The sequence below is a fragment of the Leuciscus leuciscus genome, assembly GCF_965113295.1.
Source record: "Leuciscus leuciscus genome assembly, contig: SUPER_11_unloc_9, whole genome shotgun sequence".
NCBI lineage: Eukaryota > Metazoa > Chordata > Actinopteri > Cypriniformes > Leuciscidae > Leuciscus > Leuciscus leuciscus.
In genome coordinates, this window is record NW_028118538.1 from 218,768 (window position 1) to 241,068 (window position 22,301).

General features: G+C 35.8%; 1 protein-coding gene and 1 pseudogene across 2 annotated transcripts in view; one reads left to right on the forward strand and one right to left on the reverse strand.

Moving 5' to 3' along the window:
- The window catches only part of LOC309510296 (NACHT, LRR and PYD domains-containing protein 12-like), a 143,470-nt gene that overhangs the window by 54,821 nt on the left and 66,348 nt on the right, over nucleotides 1-22,301 (reverse strand). The window lies entirely within an intron of this gene.
- On the forward strand, nucleotides 15,682-22,171 carry LOC309510299 (protein adenylyltransferase SelO-like; annotated as a pseudogene). The gene is made up of 19 exons (XR_014211646.1): nucleotides 15,682-15,888; nucleotides 15,965-16,083; nucleotides 17,135-17,263; nucleotides 17,351-17,415; nucleotides 17,703-17,759; nucleotides 17,926-18,024; nucleotides 18,260-18,327; nucleotides 18,414-18,501; nucleotides 18,585-18,654; nucleotides 18,756-18,828; nucleotides 18,934-19,017; nucleotides 19,603-19,732; nucleotides 19,810-19,854; nucleotides 19,936-20,018; nucleotides 20,395-20,487; nucleotides 20,579-20,658; nucleotides 20,740-20,783; nucleotides 21,434-21,513; nucleotides 21,693-22,171. The product of XR_014211646.1 is annotated as a protein adenylyltransferase SelO-like (transcript).

The following is a 22,301-nucleotide window of genomic DNA, read 5'->3' on the forward strand; positions in this document are numbered from 1 at the left end:
GTAAAGTGACAAGTAAAGACATGAAATATCATTTCCAAAATGAATTAATAACATATTTAATCACAATTTAATGAGGCAATTATAACTTAATTTCAACACTGGGAGGGAGAGATAGAGAACCAGAGAGAGCGAGAAAGAGAAAGTCAGGAGAGGTTCTGTAGGTGTATGTGAGTGTGCATGTGTGTTAGGGCAAGTGAGTGAGCTACATTCAAGTAAGAGGGAACTCTACCATAGGACTTGGATTAATCAAGATATCACAACAGGCCTTGGTCCATAGGATTTACTCAATATGTCAAAGAGTAACAATTACATAAAAATTAGAAGACAGACTGGACCTTTAGAATGAACAGCTACACAATGTGTAATAATAAAGTGCAATTGTACACTATATTAATAACAGTATTTCATTAATAAACAAATAACTTCAACACTAGACACAAGCCGAGCACTGTCCAACTCACAACTTTTTTTAGTGAGGGCCAAATACAGAAAAATAAACAAAGGGCCGGGCCACACACTAGAGGTGACATATTGACACAATACACAATACTGTATTTTTACAACCTGGCTATACAACGCTATAAATCCATCCATATTTTTTTCCAAAACGCTATAAATCCATCCATATTTTTTCCCAAAACGCTATAAATCAATCCATATTTTTTTCCAAAACGCTATAAATCAATCCATATTTTTTTTCAAAACGCTATTAATCCATCCAGATTTTTTTTCAAAACGCTATAAATCCATCCATATTTTTTTCCAAAACGCTATAAATCCATCCAGATTTTTTTCCAAAACGCTATTAATCCATCCAGATTTATTTTTTCAAAACGCTATAAATCCATCCAGATTTTTTTCGAAAACGCTATTAATCCATCCAGATTTTTTTTCAAAAGCTATAAATACATATTTTTCCCCCCAAAATTGTCTTGTTAAAAAGTATTTTGTCTTTTATTTCGTGTTTGCATTTGAGGAAAAAAACATGTTATGTAGCCTAACCGTTCGTTCTCCATTAAGGATGCTTTTAAAACTTAAAACTTAAGACATCAAACAGAAAACACAAAGCCTCTCTTTGAAACGAATTTCGTTTTGTATTAATTTTATCTTAATTTTAATCCATGTTTCATTATTTTGTATAATCACAACACGTTCAGACATGAACCGAAACCCAGCGTATAGGTAGCCTAGGCTACTCGCCTCACAGACCTAAACAAATTAGAAATATCCTATATCTATTATCTACAGAAAGCTTGAAATTTCTACTTTTAAACAGAACCATTCAAAACTAAATAAAAGTAGGCTATAGGCTAATCCGTAAGAAATGCATTTTTCTCCGGCGCGTTCACTACTGCGAAGATCGCGGGTCAGTGTCAACTTCATCTTTGCAGCTGACACAGAAACACTTGTTTATTAATAAACAATTAAAATGTCATAATATATATTTTTTACAGCGTTTAGGTGCCGTTTATATGAACGCGTCACCACTGCATGAGAGAGAGAGAGAGAGAGAGAGAGAGAGAGAGAGAGAGAGAGAGAGAGAGAGAGAGAGAGAGAGAGAGAGAGAGAGAGAGAGACACACACACACGCAAGGTCTCTCCCTCTCTGCCGTGCGCTCGCTACACGGTTTGCATGCGCGCTTTTGCTCGCTCGCTCGCTCTAGATTCGCAGGAGATTTTAACTAATTTCCAGGCATCATAACATTACAAAAGGCAATTGTAATATTTTTTTATTACTATTTTGGTATGATGAACATTCACCCGCCAGTGTGGCGGATAGCCTTTTGAGATTTACTCGCCAAACGGAAAATCTAACTGGAAAATTTACTACCTCGTCAGATGACGTTTACTACTTTTTACTACTTTTTACTGGCCTTAATTTGGCATAATTTAATTTACTACCTTTTACTACCTTTTACAACCCCGCGGAAACCCTGTGTGTGTACTGTACGTACAGTAAGGGAGGTATGGTCAAAATTTCACCTGTAGTAAGTCAGTCTGGTCCCTAGGGAATTACTACAACCTTTGAAACATGAAAAAAAAAACACTTTAGGGTGAATTACAGTAATATTTTATTGTCAATATGTGTGTACTGTAAGTACAGTAAGGGAGGTATGGCCAACATGTCACCTGTAGTAAGTCAGTCTGGTCACTAGGGAATTACTACAACCTTTGAAACATGAAAAAACACTTTAGGGTGAATTACAGTAATATTTTATTGTCAATATGTGTGTACTGTACATACAGTAAGGGAGGTATGGTCAAAATTTCCCCTGTAGTAAGTCAGTATGGTCACTAGGGAATTAGTACAACCTTTGAAACATGAAAAAACAATTTAGGGTGAATTACAGTAATATTTTATTGTCAATATGTGTGTACTGTACATACAGTAAGGGAGGTATGGTCAACATTTCACCTGTAGTAAGTCAGTCTGGTCACTAGGGAATTACTACAACCTTTGAAACATGAAAAAACACTTTAGGGTGAATTACAGTAATATTATATTGTCAATATTTGTGTACTGTACATACAGTAAGGGAGGTATGGTCAAAATTTCACCTGTAGTAAGTCAATCTGGTCACTAGGGAATTACTACAACCTTTGAAACTTAAAAAAAAACACTTTAGGGTGAATTACAGTAATATTTTAATGTCAATCTGTGTGTACTGTACGTACAGTAAGGGAGGTATGGTCAAAATTTCACCTGTAGTAAGTCAGTCTGGTCCCTAGGGAATTACTACAACCTTTGAAACATGAAAAAAAAAAACACTTTAGGGTGAATTACAGTAATATTTTATTGTCAATATGTGTGTACTGTAAGTACAGTAAGGGAGGTATGGTCAACATTTCACCTGTAGTAAGTCAGTCTGGTCACTAGGGAATTACTACAACCTTTGAAACATGAAAAAACACTTTAGGGTGAATTACAGTAATATTTTATTGTCAATATGTGTGTACTGTACATACAGTAAGGGAGGTATGGTCAAAATTTCCCCTGTAGTAAGTCAGTATGGTCACTAGGGAATTAGTACAACCTTTGAAACATGAAAAAACACTTTAGGGTGAATTACAGTAATATTTTATTGTCAATCTGTGTGTACTGTACATACAGTAAGGGAGGTATGGTCAAAATTTCCCCTGTAGTAAGTCAGTATGGTCACTAGGGAATTAGTACAACCTTTGAAACATGAAAAAACAATTTAGGGTGAATTACAGTAATATTTTATTGTCAATATGTGTGTACTGTACATACAGTAAGGGAGGTATGGTCAACATTTCACCTGTAGTAAGTCAGTCTGGTCACTAGGGAATTACTACAACCTTTGAAACATGAAAAAACACTTTAACGTGAATTACAGTAATATTTTATTGTCAATATGTGTGTACTGTACATACAGTAAGGGAGGTATGGTCAAAATTTCACCTGTAGTAAGTCATTCTGGTCTTTATGGAATTACTACAACCTTTGAAACTTGAAAAAAACCACTATAGGTGAATTACAGTAATATTTTCATATCAATATGTTTGTACTGTATGTACAGTAAGGGAGGTATGGTCTACATTTCACCTGTAGTAAGTCAGTCTGGTCACTAGGGAATTACTACAACCTTTGAAACATGAAAAAAAAAACACTTTAGGTGAATTACAGTATAATAATCACATTCATATTTGTGTACTGTACATACAGTAAGGGAAGTATTGTTAAAATTTCACCTGTAGTAAGTCAGTCTGGTCACTAGGGAATTACTACAACCATTAAAGCAGGAAAAAACACTATATGTGAAATATTATAATATTTTATATTAATATATGTGTACTGTACGTACATTAAGGAAGCTATTGGCAAAATATCATATGTAGTAAGCCAGAGTCGTCACTATGAACAACTGCAACCTTTTGAACACACAAAACAAAACAAAAACATTAATTAGTGGACTTCGGTTTGCACTGTGGGCTGAATTTGCAGACGGTCCCTAAATCAGCCTATGTGAATGTCTGGCGAATATCGAACCTAAAACTAACTTTACCCCGCTATGTGAGCGTCACCTCGAGTGCACGACTAACCTTTATCAAAATGTATCTACATAGCCAACCGATTCACAAACTCCTCCATCTGTTCCATCGAGTAGGCTAGCTACACATAAGAAAGGAATCGACTATTTTATTAAAATGGCGAAACATCAGCTTTCTTTTACTTTCGCTATTATCTGTGACGAAAGGGACACGTGATTAAACTGCTGAAGTCACTATAATGTTGGTTAGTAAGTTAGTGTTTTAATGGTTGCCCTTATTGGCAAATGACTTGAGTTTAATCACCAGTAAGGTTTACAGTTAATAACTCCAGTCAGTTTTGTGTGCTGACAAACTCAAAACAAACATATTTATTACACGGATTAATGCATTTGTAGGAGCCACAGCAGATTATTCATACCTGTGTTCGCCAGTAGAGGGCGGTGTGCGCTGTGTAGTGAAAGCGGGTGTGCGAGACAGGCGTGCAGATCAGGTCCCCTGTCTATATCAGTCAGTAATAAAACATTTAAGCGTTCATTAGCCTATTATTCCACATCTCACTTAAATAGAATCTATCTAGCACTACTTTCTTCTTATTTAATAGGCAACTCTAAACCACTTCTACATTCATCCTCTTCTTCACATTCACTAAATAAACTTAACTATATAACGTTGACTTTGGCTTGCTCATTTGGGGATATTTTGGGGATATTTAATTTAATTTTATCAATCAATAAATTCCTCTTGAAACAAACTTTGTTGTATTATTTTAATTTAATACTGTGAAGCTGCTTTGATACAATCTGTATTGTGAAAAGCGCTATACAAATATACTTGACTTGACTTGACTTGACTTGACTATATAGACCTCACAACATTGACCATGAGGAAGGATCCTTCTTGTTTAGCTCCAGTCTTCTTCTATACACAATTTTTTTTTGTGTGTGTATAGTTTCAAATAGGACCTACATGTTTACCCCAAACTCTGTTATCAATACATTTAAAGACCTTTTTATATTTCTTCAACAAATAAAATAAAACTGGCACTGTTGTTTGTTCCATGAAACTAAAAACAAATTGTTCTTCCTCCACATCCCATTCATTATAATATTTTCTATTTCTATAGGTTTCTCGAAGGAAAACATAATTCATTATCTCTAAGTATTCTAAACCTATCGTCTGTCCATATATTTAACAAACCTATTCTCAAACACTCCATTACTCCATGAACTCACAGAGGATAGAGACCGAAAAGAACCAATAGTGTAAAATTAAGTGTAATTTAATCATTATACTTTTTTATGTACAACTGATGCTTTATTACATACTTTCTTTTGAAATTGTCTTTAGCCAAAATAATTTTTTTGTTTGTTTGTTTAAAAAAGCATTGTGTGCCGTGTTTGGTTTCTTCCTATTTCTGGTCAGATGCATGCATCTATATCCCACTCTTAACCTGAATTACTTGACTTTACTAGAAAATTGCACGTAAACCTGTTGTCTTAAACCATTTAAGTTTTTACACAAGGTGAAACTAGAGATCAAACATAACACATTAAGTGGATGCAGTAGACAAATCAAGTTTACATTATTAGTCTTTACTTAAAATCATTAGTTCACATATTTATTTTTATTTGGAGTGTACGTTGTATAAAATAACTATTTTATGTTACACAAATGTTATATTTATGTAATGTCTTATACTATTTTGAGATTTATTGTAATAAATGCATTCTGTCACATAAATTGGAAGGGAAGAAAATTAAACCATTCATTTCAATGTTCCAATGTTTTTTTTATTAATTGTTGACGACAAAAACAAAACAAAACAACAGGTAACACTTCAATGTAATAAACTTGTCAACCAAAAGACAAGTAAAAATAAGCATTGAAACTGCTTGCAAGTCCAATCAGAATGCACATAGCTTTTAGCACGGTTTCAATGTTGTCCATCATAACTTCTTCTTAATGATGATGTTCAGTGACGCTTGATTGAGACGGAGAGAAGACGAGAGCACAACACCTTCATGCTCAATGAGGAGGATTCTAATGTCCAGATGGCAGAATGAGTCATCGTCATTAGAGTCCTAACATAAGAACACAATCATGACATTTCTCATTAAATAACCATCAATAATGTTAAGCAATAGAGTCTAGTCATGAGACAATCAAACACATGAGGGAATGTGTGAACTGGTTATGACTGCTGGAGTATATTAAAGAGATAGTCTACCCAAAAATAACAATTCCGTCATCACAATGATCGTGGGCCCAAAGCCATTACATATTTAAAACAGTAATATCCTATACTAAACCTAAACTAATCGTGACAAACTATATATCATTTGAAAGTTTACAATCTCTAGTTTTCATATTTGGTGACTGATTTTCAAAATAAATTACAGAGGAGCCGTAATTTATCAATTTGCAACAAGAATATTTTCATATTCCTAAGGTGTGTTCAGACCTTTATTTTGAAATAGCAATGAATATGAAAAATCATGAAAGAATGGTAGAAACTTCCCATATTACTTCTGAATAGAATGTCTACTTCATAAATTGTATTAAAATTGTGGAAATAATGGTTCAGATCACTCAAACCACATATGGAAATGGAGGCGCCCTTACATGGGCAGAAAGGGAGTCAGGTTGTCACCTAGTAAAAAAATGTGGTACTGCGCCCAAACAAATTCTTACTGAAAGCTCATTTTTTGAGATATCAACCTAAATTTTGAAAAACAACTTGTTCAGATTTTTGCAGTTTTAGAGTCGCCCAGGTTTTAAAAATATATATTTTATATAAAATATGAATACATTTTTTTTTTTACATTGTACATTTCCATAAACTCAAACTTCTATAACTTTTTTTCTGTTTCACTTTCTTAATTTATTTAACTTCTACAAAAATCTGCCAAATGTCTTCTTTAAAACAAGACCAATTGTACATCTATACTCCAAAGCATTCTTTAATCACAACCATTTAAGTTCAAAATGTGCATTTTCGTTAACAGTTAACAGGTTAAAGCACATCATTTATGGTAAACACAGAAGCTTGTGCATGCATCACACACCAGAACAAATCCCATTGGTTCTCATTCCTCACGCATGTTTTCTGTGTTTACCATACGTGATGTGCTCTATGAATGTGTGTCGTTTTTTTTTCTTTAGATATAGAAGTAAATCTGTTCATCCTATAAAGTGATTTGGATTAAACAGCTCAATTCATTTTACGACGCCTTTAAGACCGTTTTGGATCTTTAAAGTTTTGGTTAAATTGACTTTCTCAATGGAGAGACAGAAACTTATCAGGTTCCATTATAAATGGAAAAAGGGATAGTTCACCTTAAAAATTAACATTTGCTCTTAATTTACTTAAAAGTTCGTTAGGATATTACTTTAAATGGAACAAATAAACATAAGAAACAAAATGATGAATTTTTACAAAAAACATATCAGTGACAAACTAGCATTCACTAAAAGCAACATGCTACTGTTAAAGGGATGGTTCGGAGTAAAATCAACCTAGGGTCCTTTCACCATGATCTCGAGCCAAACACCCCCCGAGAAGGGGTCATGCTACTGCTAACCCGGACGTCGACGTCACTTCAGTGGTTTGGGAAAAGCACGTAAAAGTCCTGGCAGAAAGCAATGCATAAGGATGCCTTAAACCATTTAAGTTTTTACACAAGGTGAAACTAAAGAGATCAAGCATAACACATTAAGTGGATGCAGTAGACAAATCAAGTTTACATTAGTAGTCTTTACTTAAAATCATTAGTTCACATATTTATTTTTATTTGGAGTGTATGCTGTATAAGTTTATAACTACTGTATAAGTTTGGTACAATTCTGAGCATTATTAGTGGGGTAATTTACGAGATACATCATAGGATCCATTAGCGCTTGCACTACGCCATCCGGCTGATTTCTCTAAATAAGCTCTAACTTTAATAATATTCAACCAAGGGAAAAAAAGCTTCTGTGGGGTGTTTGGCTCGAGGTCATGGTGTAAAGGACCCTAGGTTGATTTTACTCCGAACCATCCCTTTAACCGCCTGAAACACTTCTTTGTTGGTAAACCAGCTAATGGTGCATATCCTGACACCTACTGGAATGGAGTGTGAGGCGTTAATATCAAGGGAAAATGTAAAAAAATAAAATAAATTACCTATATTTTATTATTTTGTATAATCATGTAACTGTTATTTACATTTACATTTAGTCATTTAGCAGACGCCCTTATCCAAAGCGACTTACAAATTAGGACTAAATTCAGCGAGTCATCATAAAGAGGCAAAAGCAACAACAACGCAGGAAGTGCTCAAAATACGTTCAGGTATTATTCAGAGTAGCATAAGCCTGATAAGTGATGTTTCAAAGGGAAAGGAAATTTTTTTTTTTTTTTTTTTTTTTTCTATAAGGTTAAGTGCTCACGGAAGAGATTGGTTTTCAGCTGTTTTTTGAATGTTGTCAGGGATTCTGCATTCCGGATGAGGGTGGGGAGAGCGTTCCACCAGCATGGAACTGTAAATGAGAATGTTCTGGAAAGTGATTTTGTGGCTTTCTGTGATGGAACCACGAGACGTCGCTCGTTGACCGATCTTAGGTGTCTGGTAGGGATGTAGACTCGTAGGAGTGAGTGAAAGTAGGAGGGAGCTGAGCCTGTGATAGTTCTGTAAGCAAGCGTCAGTGCCTTGAACTTGATGCGAGCAGCTAGAGGTAGCCAGTGTAGCCAATCATGTAACTGTTATATTCAGGAAATTAATAAGAGCTTTATGACCTTTATAAGAACTATTTAGCACATTCTCTAATCTCAGAGAGCCAGAAACACTATCGAAATGCTAACGTTATAGCTAAACTGTGAACATACAGAAACACACTTGCTAAAGTTATCGTAACTGTGAACTGACAGAAACACCTATTTAAATATTAACATTACAGTTAAAGCTGCAGTCCGTAGTTTTTCCTCTTTGTCGCCATCTCTGTTCGAAATCTGCAATTGCAGTTATTCGCAGAATGATCAACTTTAAGTTCCTTTGTGTTTGCAGTCTTTGTTGGATCGTTGTATTGTCTTATGTTTCCTGTTATCCTTCAGTAAGTTCATGTTCTGGTTTTGTTTTGTATTTACTAGTTATGTTTTCCCCCTCGTGGGTTTTGTTTTGTGTTTGTTTTTCTTTTTGTAATTAAACTTTCATTCTCCTGCACTTGAGTCCTCGCACCTTTTTGTATTATATTCAGCCGTGACATAACGATCCGACCACATGAGGACTCAGCAGAGAGAAGCATTTGATTGGGTTAGTTTTGGGGCGATGGTGGATGATTTCATTCGCGATCGGGAGAGAATTGCCAGGGAGGTAGTCCCGAGTCCGGTGGTCCCAGTTCCGGTGGTCCAGAGTCCGGTGGCTCCAAGACACAGGAGGAAGAGAAAGGCTCCCTCCGTAACTGTTCCGGTGGTCCCGAGTCCGGTGGCTCCTAACACGGAGACCATCCCGGAGGTAACTGGCGTCCCTGACGCGCCGCCCAGGCGTCATGCTCTGCTGGCCCCGCCCGAGCTGCTCGCACTGCCTGCACCACCCCAGCCAGAGACTGTTCACGTAACGTCTGCCCAGCCAGAGACTGTTCACGTCACGTCTGCCCAGCCAGAGACTGTTCACGTCACGTCTGCCCAGCCAGAGACTGTTCACGTCACGTCTGCCCAGCCAGAGACTGTTCACGTCACGTCTGCCCAGCCAGAGACTGTTCACGTCACGTCTGCCCAGCCAGAGACTGTTCACGTCACGTCTGCCCAGCCAGAGACTGTACACGTCACGTCTGCCCAGCCAGAGACTGTACACGTCACGTCTGCCCAGCCAGAGACTGTTCACGTCACGTCTGCCGAGCCTGTGTCTTCGGACAAGATGGCCGCCACAGAGACACATTGGCTGCCTGCACAATCTTCTCCGCCGTGGCCGCCCGAGGGAGAGTCTCCGCCGTGGCCGCTCGAGGGGTCGTCTCCACCCTGGCCGCCAGATGGACTGTCTGTCCCTCCCGTCCCTCCCTGGTCTGTCCCTCCCGTCCCTAGAGGAGCGTCTGGTAGCCGCTCCTTAAGGAGGGGGTAATGTCACATGCCTGTCCTGTCTCGTGTAGCACATGTGGTGTTTGTGTTCCTGTCTCTGTTTTGACCCCACCCTCCTTATCTCATTATTGGTTTCATTTGTCCCACCTGTTGTTCCCTCATTATCTGCCTGATTTGTCCCTTTTATGAGTTCCTTTGTGTTTGCAGTCTTTGTCGGATCGTTGTATTGTCTTATGTTTCCTGTTATCCTTCAGTAAGTTCATGTTCTGGTTTTGTTTTGTATTTACTAGTTATGTTTTCCCCCTCGTGGGTTTTGTTTTGTGTTTGTTTTTCTTTTTGTAATTAAACTTTCATTCTCCTGCACTTGAGTCCTCGCACCTTTTTGTATTATATTCAGCCGTGACACAGTTAAACTAAAGCTGGCACGGAGGAATGTATAATTACAAACTAAAGCCAATATGACTTTTATCTATTTTTAAAGTAAGCTACATGTAGGATAAATGTATGTGACAAAGTTTCTGCGACAGTTCTTTAACAAGGTGTAATACGTCAGTGTCCGCATTCCTCGCTTCATTTCTTTCACTCCTTGCTTATCTAACTTTCATAGGCACTCAACTGCCATGCACTATATAGGGATTAGAGAATCAGTAAACAAGTGATAGATTTCGGACACAGAAACAGAGTCAGTATGAGAGTAGATTCTTGTGCTGGAGTCGACCCCGACTCTGGGGCTGCGTCCCAATTCAAAGGCTGCATCCTTCGAAGGCCGGACTTTAATATTCATATCATTAGATATTTGAGTAAGCTGAAACCCAGTACTTGCATTTAAAAGTGTAATTCGTGAAGGATCCATTGCTGCTTCCCAATTCAGAGGCTGCATCCGACTGAGTCACCGTGGCACGACGAAGGCTGATCCAATTCTAAGCCTCCTTCACATGCAGCCTCCAAAAGTGTCCTTCGTTTCCTGTGAAATGAAGAATACAACAGATGGATCATTCGCTGCCTTGCCTCGTTGTGGAACTGTTGTATTTTATTTTCTGTAACAAAGATTCATATGTATGCATTGACATTAACTAATAGGGTCTTATTCTAAAGTGTGACCAATATTTGAAATGTACCAATGAATGTACAGTATAAAAAGTTCAGAAACGTACATCCACTTGGTACACTTACAAGAGTAGGAAGATGAAGACAGATCAATTAGGGAATAATAAGGTAACATGATGCATGATGTTGTGTACCTCCACAGCTCAATAGCTGGATTTGGCCAGTCCGTCGGGTCTGAGAGTCGCCTTGAGGTAAGAAATCTCAACTTGAGCTCCCAAGCTGAGCTCAACCAGAGCCTGACAATAAACCTACATTAATATTAACCATACAAACTACAAATTAATAAAACTAGAAAAATAAAACTGTGAAAAGACTGTTAATAATGTTTTATTTAATATTTTTTATAAGGGTGGCCCGATTATGATTTTCTATTGCGGATTCCAATTTTTTTCAAGCAAATTGGCCAATTCCAATAGCTGACCTTTTTTCCTTTAAGCAAATGTATTTGTTGTTTATTTGCTCTATAACATCTGTCTCCAGCCATTTGAAATGTAATCATGATGCAAACAAAGAGGCTACACACATGTAGCATGATAATTATTTTTTTTTATTTAAATTAGATTGTATAATTTCAAGATTTAAAGCAAAAACAAAATGGTCTGACTTTTGTTTTGTGAAATTATGCTAGAAGACACCTGCACAAAACAAAAACAGCAGACGGACTGAATGAAAACGCAAATTCACTTTCTGTCAGTAGGTGGCGCTTGGAAAAAAATGTCTAGGCTATATATAGCTATGCCACTTTATTATTTATTGTGCATTTCCCCTTTAAGAGCCACTATCCAAATTTACATAAGGCGTGATTTCAGAAAACATTGGTTCCACACGTTTTGTTGGCTTTTTGGTGAGCTGTAATGGCTTGTTTTAGTTGTATGCAGTTGATATGGAGACGTAATTGGACGATTTAATTGAATTGAATGTTTATTGAACGTTTGTTTTGTTTTTCAAATGCACTTTTTGTAGTAAAAATATACTTTTTATAGTGAATCATAACTCGTCGGCGGCAGGTGCAAACAGCGCAGCTGCCTGAGAAAATCCCTGGCAGCTGGAGATGCCACTGGAAGTGCCGCTGCCACATTTTGCGCCAGACAGAGCCCGTCTACGGAGAACCTGCCAGCCTGGCCACTCCCTATTAAGTCCTATTGTACCGAATTTTGGTTGTAGTTCCACCAGAGTTCCACTGGGGGCGAATCGGGCGATCGCCCATGAGTGCAAAATGAATGGGAGTCTATGGAGCTAGATGCCTAAATTTGTCTCTTTCACCCGATTGCTGTTGAGAAATCTCAGATTTGATTGTTTTGCAAGTTCAACATGGGTTATAGGTCGAAAGTTGAATGAACGAGTACTTATGTCCTTTCGATTTCTTACAGGTTGAGTTGTTGTTGCCCATAACACGCTAGCATTCTGCTAATGAAAGCTGATTGGTCAGTGAAGGACTGATTACGACCAGAGATACCGCTTGATGGCATCGTGGCATCCGAAGCGGGACCAGAATCAAACACAACAAAAACTCTTCTAGCACGTGTATTTACCTGTGTCAGCTGTGTAGTGTGTTTACCTGTGTCAGCTGTGTTGTGTGTTTACCTGTGTCAGCTGTGTTGTGTGTTTACCTGTGACAGCTGTGTTGTGTGTTTACCTGTGTCAGCTGTGTTGTGTGTTTACCTGTGACAGCTGTGTTGTGTGTTTACCTGTGACAGCTGTGTTGTGTGTTTACCTGTGTCAGCTGTGTTGTCGATGCCTCGAGAGAAAAGAAAGTGCGAAAGCACCAAAGTGACTGAAGGATTGCCGTAAAGCAGTATCTCTGGTCGTCCGATGTGTATGACGTCATTGACATTTTAAAATACTTTTTAAAGCAAATAAGTGACTCTAAAAAATCTAACACCCATCAATATGTAATTTCTTTGCATCTCCTTTCGAATACAACATTCAAATTACTAGACAAAAAATTATATCCTGAGAAAAGTGGATTTTGATGGCTATAGCTCCATAGACCTCCATTCATTCTGCACTCGTCCTGTGAGCGCCCTCATATGGAACCAGAGTGGAACTGCAACCAGTTCAGAAGCCGGAAGTTTACTGAGAGTGGAACTTCTCCCCTTATTAGACATTCTCTGCGCCAGACCTGCTGGTTATAAAGCATGGTAAGGTACAAAGGAAAAGCACAACGAAATGAAATTAATGTATACGACTAGTTGAAGTTTTCTATGCTTTATCCTAACATTACACGAAGTAAATGCCTGCATTAAGTCAGGGACCACAAAACATGCAAACGAATAAAAACATTATAAACTGACACTGTCATATTTACCTTTTTTGAAATAATCCATTACATCATTACACCTGCTGAAACTCAAGCAGCATGAACTAAAAGCAAGCTCTTCTCGCTTGGAAAATTTGCTACTGTCACAATTTCTCTCCTCACACCTCTTTCATTTGGAATAATGGAAATATAACTGTTTCAAATAAATCTTTGTTTTTAACAAATTGGTTCAACAGAGACATTAATCATCTTATAAAACTGTTTGACAGCTCTGGGAATCTCTTAACTTACGAACAATTCATGTCAACTTACAATTTTCCCGTACTGTTTAGGGAATTTAATTTAGTTAATAAAGCTATTCCTGTAACACTTCGTCAACTTATCAAATGTCATATTTGTTACAATTCCTTATCTGTGACAAACCCAAATTTAATTTTAGAAGGTGTTGAGTTAATTGAGAAAAAATGCAATAACAAGCATATTTGTAATATTTTCCAAAAACAAAACAAAATATCTCCTAGAGGGAAATTTTTCTGGAACTCTAAGATTGAAAATATTGATTGGAGAAGAGCTTGGTTAAATCCTTTCAAATACTGTATTAATAATAAAATTAAAGAAATACACTTAAAAATTCTGCATACCATTTATCCTTCTAAATCTTTAATATCAAGATTCTCTGATATTGATGATATGTGTTGTTTTTGTAATAATGAGAAAGAGATACTGACTCACTTATTTTTTGACTGTAATGTCGTGAACAAGTTTTGGACTGATTTGGCAGAATTCATATTTAATCTGATGAATATTAATTACTGCTTTACCTTAAAGGATGTTACCTTGTATTATGAAAACAAAAGCAATAAGGATCTGGAATTTATTGTTAACCTTTTTATTTTATTAGCAAAATTTCACATACATAAACAAAAATTTCTTAATTCATCTCCTATGTAAAATTTGTTTTGCTCTGACTTTGATTTTTATATTTCTTCTATAAGACTGTTAAAAAAAAAAAAAGTCTGTGAAATATTTAAAATGCTATGATAGGCTACACTCTTTAATACCCCTGATATTTTGTAATATCTTTATTTGTTAAAATATCCTTTTTCTGTTTTTATTTTATTTTATTTTATTTTATTTTATGTATTTATTTATTTTTGTGTTATTTTCTGTATGTTACCTTCTCTGCAATAAAAAAATAAAAAAATAAAAAATAAAATAAAAATAAAAATAAATAAAAAGCATGAACTAAAATTATCAGTTCCACATGCATGCCCTGGAAACTCATGAATATGTATGTGCTCCGAGTCCGCCCTCTGAAACCAAAATATACCATAAGATACTGTCACGTGATGTGCTACTGGAGAAGATTGCCCTTTTAGAAATACAATTAATAGGGGAAAGATTGGCAGTTAACATAAAATTGATATAAAATGGACGTTCCATAGTGGCCCATAACTTGTCTCCAATTGGTCAAGTACGGTAGTTCTAATAAGTCTCCAAAAATAACTATATATATATATAAATTGTTATTATTATTATTATTTAAATATTATAAATAATAAATAAATAAAATGAATAAATGTTAACAATGACAATTTAATCTAATTCATGTATTTTGTTCATGTTAATAATAATTGTAATAATAACAGATATTATTATTATTATATTTCGATAAATATAAATAGTTATATAAATATAAAAGTGAGTTAAATAGGTTATTTAAGGGGTGTGGGTGGGCTTAAAACATGTTTACATTTTTACATTTAAAAAAATACATTTTCATTACATTCATTTCAATCATAGAGATTTCAATCTTCTCCAGTAATATTTATAATTTTTAAGTATTCAGTATTTTTAATAGACGGCTGGTCACATGGCACCTGTTACTTTTTACAATAAGATTTGAGGTTGACCAATCACAGTCGTCTCTGATCATTGGCTAGAGACGCTTATTTAATCATTATAGTGAGAAAGTTCCGAGAGTTTCCATTTGTACGACAGCTTCTGAACCCATACAACTAATATATTTAATCGGTTATACTTTATAACTCGCATACATTTCCAAAAAGACAAAAAAGTCCCGAATATTGCATAAATGGAGCATTCGTGTTTTTGAGCCGATGAGCGCCCTCTGGTGGAACATTGAAGGATTGTTTGTGTGACAGTTCTGATGTTTTCCTCTAGTTACGTGATGTAAGGAAGTACAGGACATATATTTTTTTTTTTTTTTTTTTTTTTTTTGGCCATAAAAAAATATGCCTGTGAGTTTGATGTAATGACAAAACATGGTTTCACATTATTTTTATTTTTATCGGCCGTCGCCATCGCTACATTTAGGGACGAACAAGAATTCTGTGAGAATGAAAGTTGTAATGAAAGAGAGTTCGATAAGAGTCACTTTTATAGCAATGTGAAACACTGTGGAGAAATACCACTGGCATTATCACATAAACTACTAGGTAAGATACAGATATGAGTGCCAACATGCTATTTTACACGTTGACTGTGTTTTAATCACTTCTGTGTGTTTTACAGATGCTCTGCCTCTTGATGAGGTTGATGGTAATGTTATTCGTACTGTGAAGAGAAGTGTGTTTTCAGAGTCTCAGCCCTCTCCTCTGAAAGAGCCCCTGACACTGGCTGCTGTGTCACAGGTCAATAAACCCATCCACTCATCATCATTCACAGAGAACTTGTGCTTCACTGCAGTCAAACCTGGGGATATTGTTGCAGTAACTGTGTATAATTTATGAAACAGAAAAATACAATGGAGCTAGTGCCATCTAACCACCAGTCAAAAGTTTGGTCACACCCACCCATTCTTTATCATTTTTCTTGTCCACATTTTAAAATAGTAATAAAGTAATCATCATCATCATCATCACCACCAATAACATTGTCGTCGTCAGCATAATTTTGAACTTATTCAGGCTGTTGTTACAAAGAAGTACACTTCATCATACTTTTAAAAAGAGAAATTATGAAAATAATATAGGCTACTTTAAAAGAATATACTTTGGTGCAAACTGAATATAATGTTTCGGACACTTAATTGCATCATGTTAACTGAAATTAAATGAACATTTATTATAGTTTGTTAAGAAACGGTCATGAAAGTATACTCGTTAAGTGGCTTTTTATTTCATTAATTTTGTATTATCTGCAATAACTGTTTTTTAAAAGAAACATAGTTTTCCATTTTTATTTTTAACACTTATTTTTTACAAGGGTGAAGCAGATCACTTAAAAAAATAAATAAATTTGAACCACCCAACTCCTCAAATAAATGTCTACTTTAGGTTGTGGGCAAATTATTTTTGAGCTATTATACTCTATTATATATATAGATATTATATAATGCTAGCTTCAAAATTGGACCAAACACTTACATACCAATAGAAACACTTTATCATACATTTATTTAGTCACAAACAGTTCATTTATTGTATTGAGTTAATAAATTCAGTTAATTCATTTTTTTTTTGTTTTTTTTGTCAGTTATACTTTTATTAATTGATTCAGTCATAAAGCTTTTAATCAGCTAATGAACTCGTGGGCCACTTGGACTCTTTACAGAACCACCAGTGGTCTGAGGATCACAGTCTGAGAAAACTGCTTTAAAACCAAACTGGACCATGGTACCACCACAGTACTTTTGTGTAAATGTTGTTTCTGCATATATTCAGGCTCTTTTGTGTATTTCAGGATGTGTTGAGGAATATTTTGGATCTGAATGAGTCTGTGATTCAGAATGAAGAGTTTGTCCGTTGTGTCAGTGGTGGGAAACTGTTTCCTGGCTCTGTTCCACTGGCACACAGATACGGGGGCCATCAGGTAAAACTGACCGTCACTTCAAACCCGACAGCGATGGCGTAAGACAACCAGAGCAAACATGTCAACCATGTGTTATTATTATTATAGTTTGGTTATTGGGCCGGACAGCTGGGGGATGGAAGAGCACATATGTTGGGTGAATACACAAACAGGTAAAATCATCCTTTTCCATCAGCGTTCAACACAAATCATCAGTTGTTATTGTCAGATGTGACTTTTCTGTTGTAATGCATGTCAACTTTCCCATAATGTTGTTTAAGATTAAAGAATGGAAAGTGTGATCTATACTTACTGGTTTTTCAGCAAATAGATGATTCTGGCATTTTTTAAATCTAATTCTCACTTAATGCTTAAACATGCGTCTGAACAATGACATCTCTCAGTTTAGAACTGACAAGTGTTAACCGTTAGAGTGGTATACAATCTCTCTTTTATCCAGAAAGGGTGAAAGATGGGAAGTCCAGTTGAAAGGCTCAGGAAAGACACCGTACTCAAGGTGAATATCAGTTTCTGCTGCTCAATATTTTTGATATGCTTTTTAAGTAATTCTGAGATATATTTAGTTGTAAATGATCTTACATTATGACTCATAGTGTGTGATTCTCTGTCTGGCAGGAGTGTAATGGTTATGCTGTTTACTGTACATGATGTTTTGTGTGCAGGTCTGGTGATGGACGGGCTGTGATTCGCTCCTCTGTGAGGGAGTTCCTGTGCAGTGAAGCCATGCACTTTCTGGGAGTTCCTACCAGCAGAGCCCTCAGGTACACACACACACACACACGCACACGCACACGCACACGCACACGCACACGCACACGCACACACACGCACACACACACACACACACACACATATACCAGCAGAGCCCTCAGGTACATATGGACATGCACAAGAAGAGTAATATATGTATTTATCACATTCAAATGTTTGGTGTTGAATATTATTATTTTATTTATTTATACCTTTTCCATTTTTTTTGCCTTTATTGTTTGTCAGTCTGGTTGTGAGTGAGGAACCTGTTTGGAGGGATCCGTTTTATAATGGCAGTGTCATAAAAGAAAGAGGTAAAATACGATCAGATTTGGAAAAATCGAGTAACTAAGTTCTTTATCCTCCTCAGCTTTATGTGATTGTTCTCTGTATCTATCAGGAGCGGTTGTTCTGCGTCTGGCCAAGTCCTGGTTTCGTATCGGTTCACTGGAGATATTAACTAGAACTGGAGAGTTAGATGTCCTACGGTATATTAACTTTTACTTGGGAGATAATATTTTTTTTCTCACTCTTATTTGCTTTTTAATTTCTTTTTATCTTTTATTTTCAGGACATTGTTGGACTTTGTAATTAAAGAGCATTTTAAATCTATAGCAACAAATGACCCTGACAAGTATGTGGTGAGTATCTGTGTCTCTCTGCTGTTTAGCTGTAATACAAGATTATTTTATATTGTCTGATCAGTCTCACTATATTTGAATGGTTTTCATGTTGTGTGAAGGTGTTTTTCTCTCGAGTGCTGAATGAAACGGCACATTTAATCGCCCACTGGATGTCGGTTGGTTTTGCTCATGGTTAGTTCACTCTGCTTTACTTGTTTAGTTATCACATAGATTTATCATTATAGATCGAGCTTAATACACAAAATGCACAACATCATGATCTGCATCTTCACACAGGAGTCTGTAACACAGATAACTTCAGTCTGCTTTCTATCACTTTTGATTATGGCCCATTTGGATTTATGGAATCATATGACCCAAGTATGTTTCTTTGTCTAACTTAAACTTTCATAATATTAGCAATCATCTTCCTATAAATGTAGTTTTTAAGCTTTTTGTCATTTTGACATTACACACACACACACACACGCACGCACGCACGCACGCACGCACGCACGCACGCACACACACACACACACACACACACACACAGGGACTCTGTATATTAACCCTACCCCTAAACCTATGAGGACACAGGAAGTGTGAAGATGTTTACGTTGTCATTATACACATTTGTGTCCTCCTAAACCATAAACGAGAACACACACACACGCATACATATATATATATATTTTATATATATGTATACAATACTGCAAAAGTGGAACATTGTATGAATAGTAAGCTACTTTAGATCTACTATAAATTTTGTATATAGGCTACTTACAGTATATATACATGGGTTGAGAGTCATGATTAATTGCATAATTTTTTTAATCCATTACTTGTTTTATTTTACTTCATTATATTCTAATAAGTTAGTGAAACAGACAGCCATAATAATAACATATAATAATTTTATTGTTAAATGTGTGTTATTGCTCCAGCATTGTTTCCTCTGTATAGATTTTGTCCCCAACACGTCTGATGACGAGGGCCGGTACAGTATAGGAGCTCAGGCTAATGTTGGCCTGTTCAATCTACAGAAACTTCTAGAAGCTCTGAAACCACTGCTGACCTCAGATCAGCTTTCACAGTAAGAGATCCTTTTATTTTCTGTTGGTATTGGTCTGGAATAAATAAGGGTGATTCGTGTCAATTCATTTACTTCAGATCTCAGCAAATATTGAGAGAGTATCCACAAATCTACCATCAAAGGTGAGCCTGTCATTAGACAATATAGATCACTGTATTCCTCTCTGAGTCATTCCTGATCTCACTTTACTGTTTCTGTTGTAGATTTCATGAGCTTGTTCAAAGCAAAGTTGGGCTTTCTGGGAAATGAAGAAAAGGATTCATATGTGATTACATTTCTTCTAAAGGTAAATATTAGCTGGATTGTTTTTTTCTCTAATTGTACTATAATTAATTCATTTGATAAAGTTATTTGGCCATTCTCAGGAAATGGTGTCATTTGTGACAAAAAAAAAAGAAAAAAAAGTAAGGAATCAGTAAGACACACACACACACACTGATATATATATATATATATATATATATATATATATACATACACACAATTTCATTATAAACTTTTTTTTAATTAGATAGTTGTTTTTTTTAGAATTATATATTTAACGGCCAAACTGTCAGAAATAGTTAAGTTCAGTATGGAGTTAAATCAGTAGTAGATCACACATATGGCAGCATTTCCTGAGAATGACCCATATAATGTTGTATGATGTGTGATGTGTTGAGCTAATGGAGGACACTGGAGCAGACTTCACTATGACTTTCAGACAGCTGAGTGAAGTGACCCTGTCCCGGCTTCAGAAGGGATCCTTTGCTCCGGTACGTTTCCTCTCCATTCACTCCCACAGCAGCCGCAATATCCATAATCATGATTTCAGTCCATTAACTGTGACTGTGTCTCTCTTGACAGTCTTTGTGGGCTCTTTCAGACCTCTCATCACACAAGCATTTCAGAGACTGGGTTCAGCTGTATTTACAGCGTCTGTCAAGGTAATGTTGCTGTAATGTAAACTCAAACTCTTTAGAGGATTAAAAATGAACATCACTTGATGTGTTAATCGTCTTCTACAGGATAATGAGTGACTCAGATGAAGAACGGCAGCACAGAATGCAAGGTGTGTTTTTGTATATGTTATATGATGCAGTATTATATATTATGTGTTTATATATTGTTACAGTAACACTACCGCTGAAATGTTCATGATTGGTAAGATTTGTTTTTGAAAGAAGTTTCTTATGCTCACGAAGGCTGCATTTATTTAATCAAAAATACAATAAAAACAGTAATTTTGTAATACTATAATATATTATTATACTATGAGATATTATTACAATATAAAATAAATTATTCTATTTGAATATACAGTATTTGTGTAATTAATATATTTGTTCAGTTGAATGTAATTTATTCCTGTGATCATTTCTCCAGTCTTCAGTGTCACATGATCCTTCAGAAATCATTCTAATATGATGATTTGCTGCTCAAGAAACATTTGAAAACAGTTGAGCTGCTTAATATTTCTGAGGAAACCCTGATACATGTTTTGATTAATATAAAGTTCAAAAGAACAGCGTTTATTTGAATCTTTTGTAATATTATAAATGTCTTTATTGTCCCTTTTTATGCATCCTTGCTGAATAATATTATTAATTTCTTTTTTTTTTAAAAAGCCTTACTGACCGTAAATGTTTAAACGGTAGTGTGTGTTTTTTTACGATGTGTTATGTTGTATTTAATGTTATTAGTAATTTTTCTATTGTTCAGGAGTAAACCCACGGTATGTGTTGAGGAACTGGATGGCTGAATCTGCTATCAGAAAAGCAGAGAAAAATGACTTTTCAGAGGTATTATTATTACATGTGATGTCAAACTAATATGCTGTCATGATCATGCTTATCATATATCTTAGAGTGTTTGCTTTAATATATTACTGTGAAATGAAGACTTGACAATTATACATACAATGTAACATCTTCAGACAGACCATTATGGCTTGTTGACAGTATGTTTGATGTATTTCTAGGTGACACTGTTGCAGAAGACTTTAATGGAGCCATTTATGGAGCAGGAAGAGGCTGAGAGAGCCGGATATGCCAGTAAACCTCCATCCTGGGCTCAGCAGCTGAGGGTCAGCTGTTCTTCCTAACTCAGGGTCGAATGAAAAAAAAAAAAATCATGAATTTCAGCATCATTTGAACCAAAAATATTGTTTATGACATTGTAATCACACTTCCTAATGGATGATCTGATTGGAGGATGCGCCATGTTTGATGTTATATATGTACATATATGCACGTTATATATGGACAATGGACATGGATATCTTTTGTAATATTGCTGTTTCTGCATTTCTACAAAAGTGCAAAAATCTTTGCATCATGCATCTCGTTTACTCCTGTTTAACAATTAGGCATGTCAAAATCTGTTAAACAGTTAACTTTGCAAGACCTTATTTATTATGACATTCCATTAGCAATGATGATATAGCATATTTGTAATACAAATATGATTAGGTGCGTAAGTACAAAGTATTTACATATTTTAGTCTGGTGGTGTAATGCAAGAATATTAAACAACAAAAGATGTGTGTCCTAATGTCACGCCGAGAACTTGTTTGGCGGTCAGTTCCTCA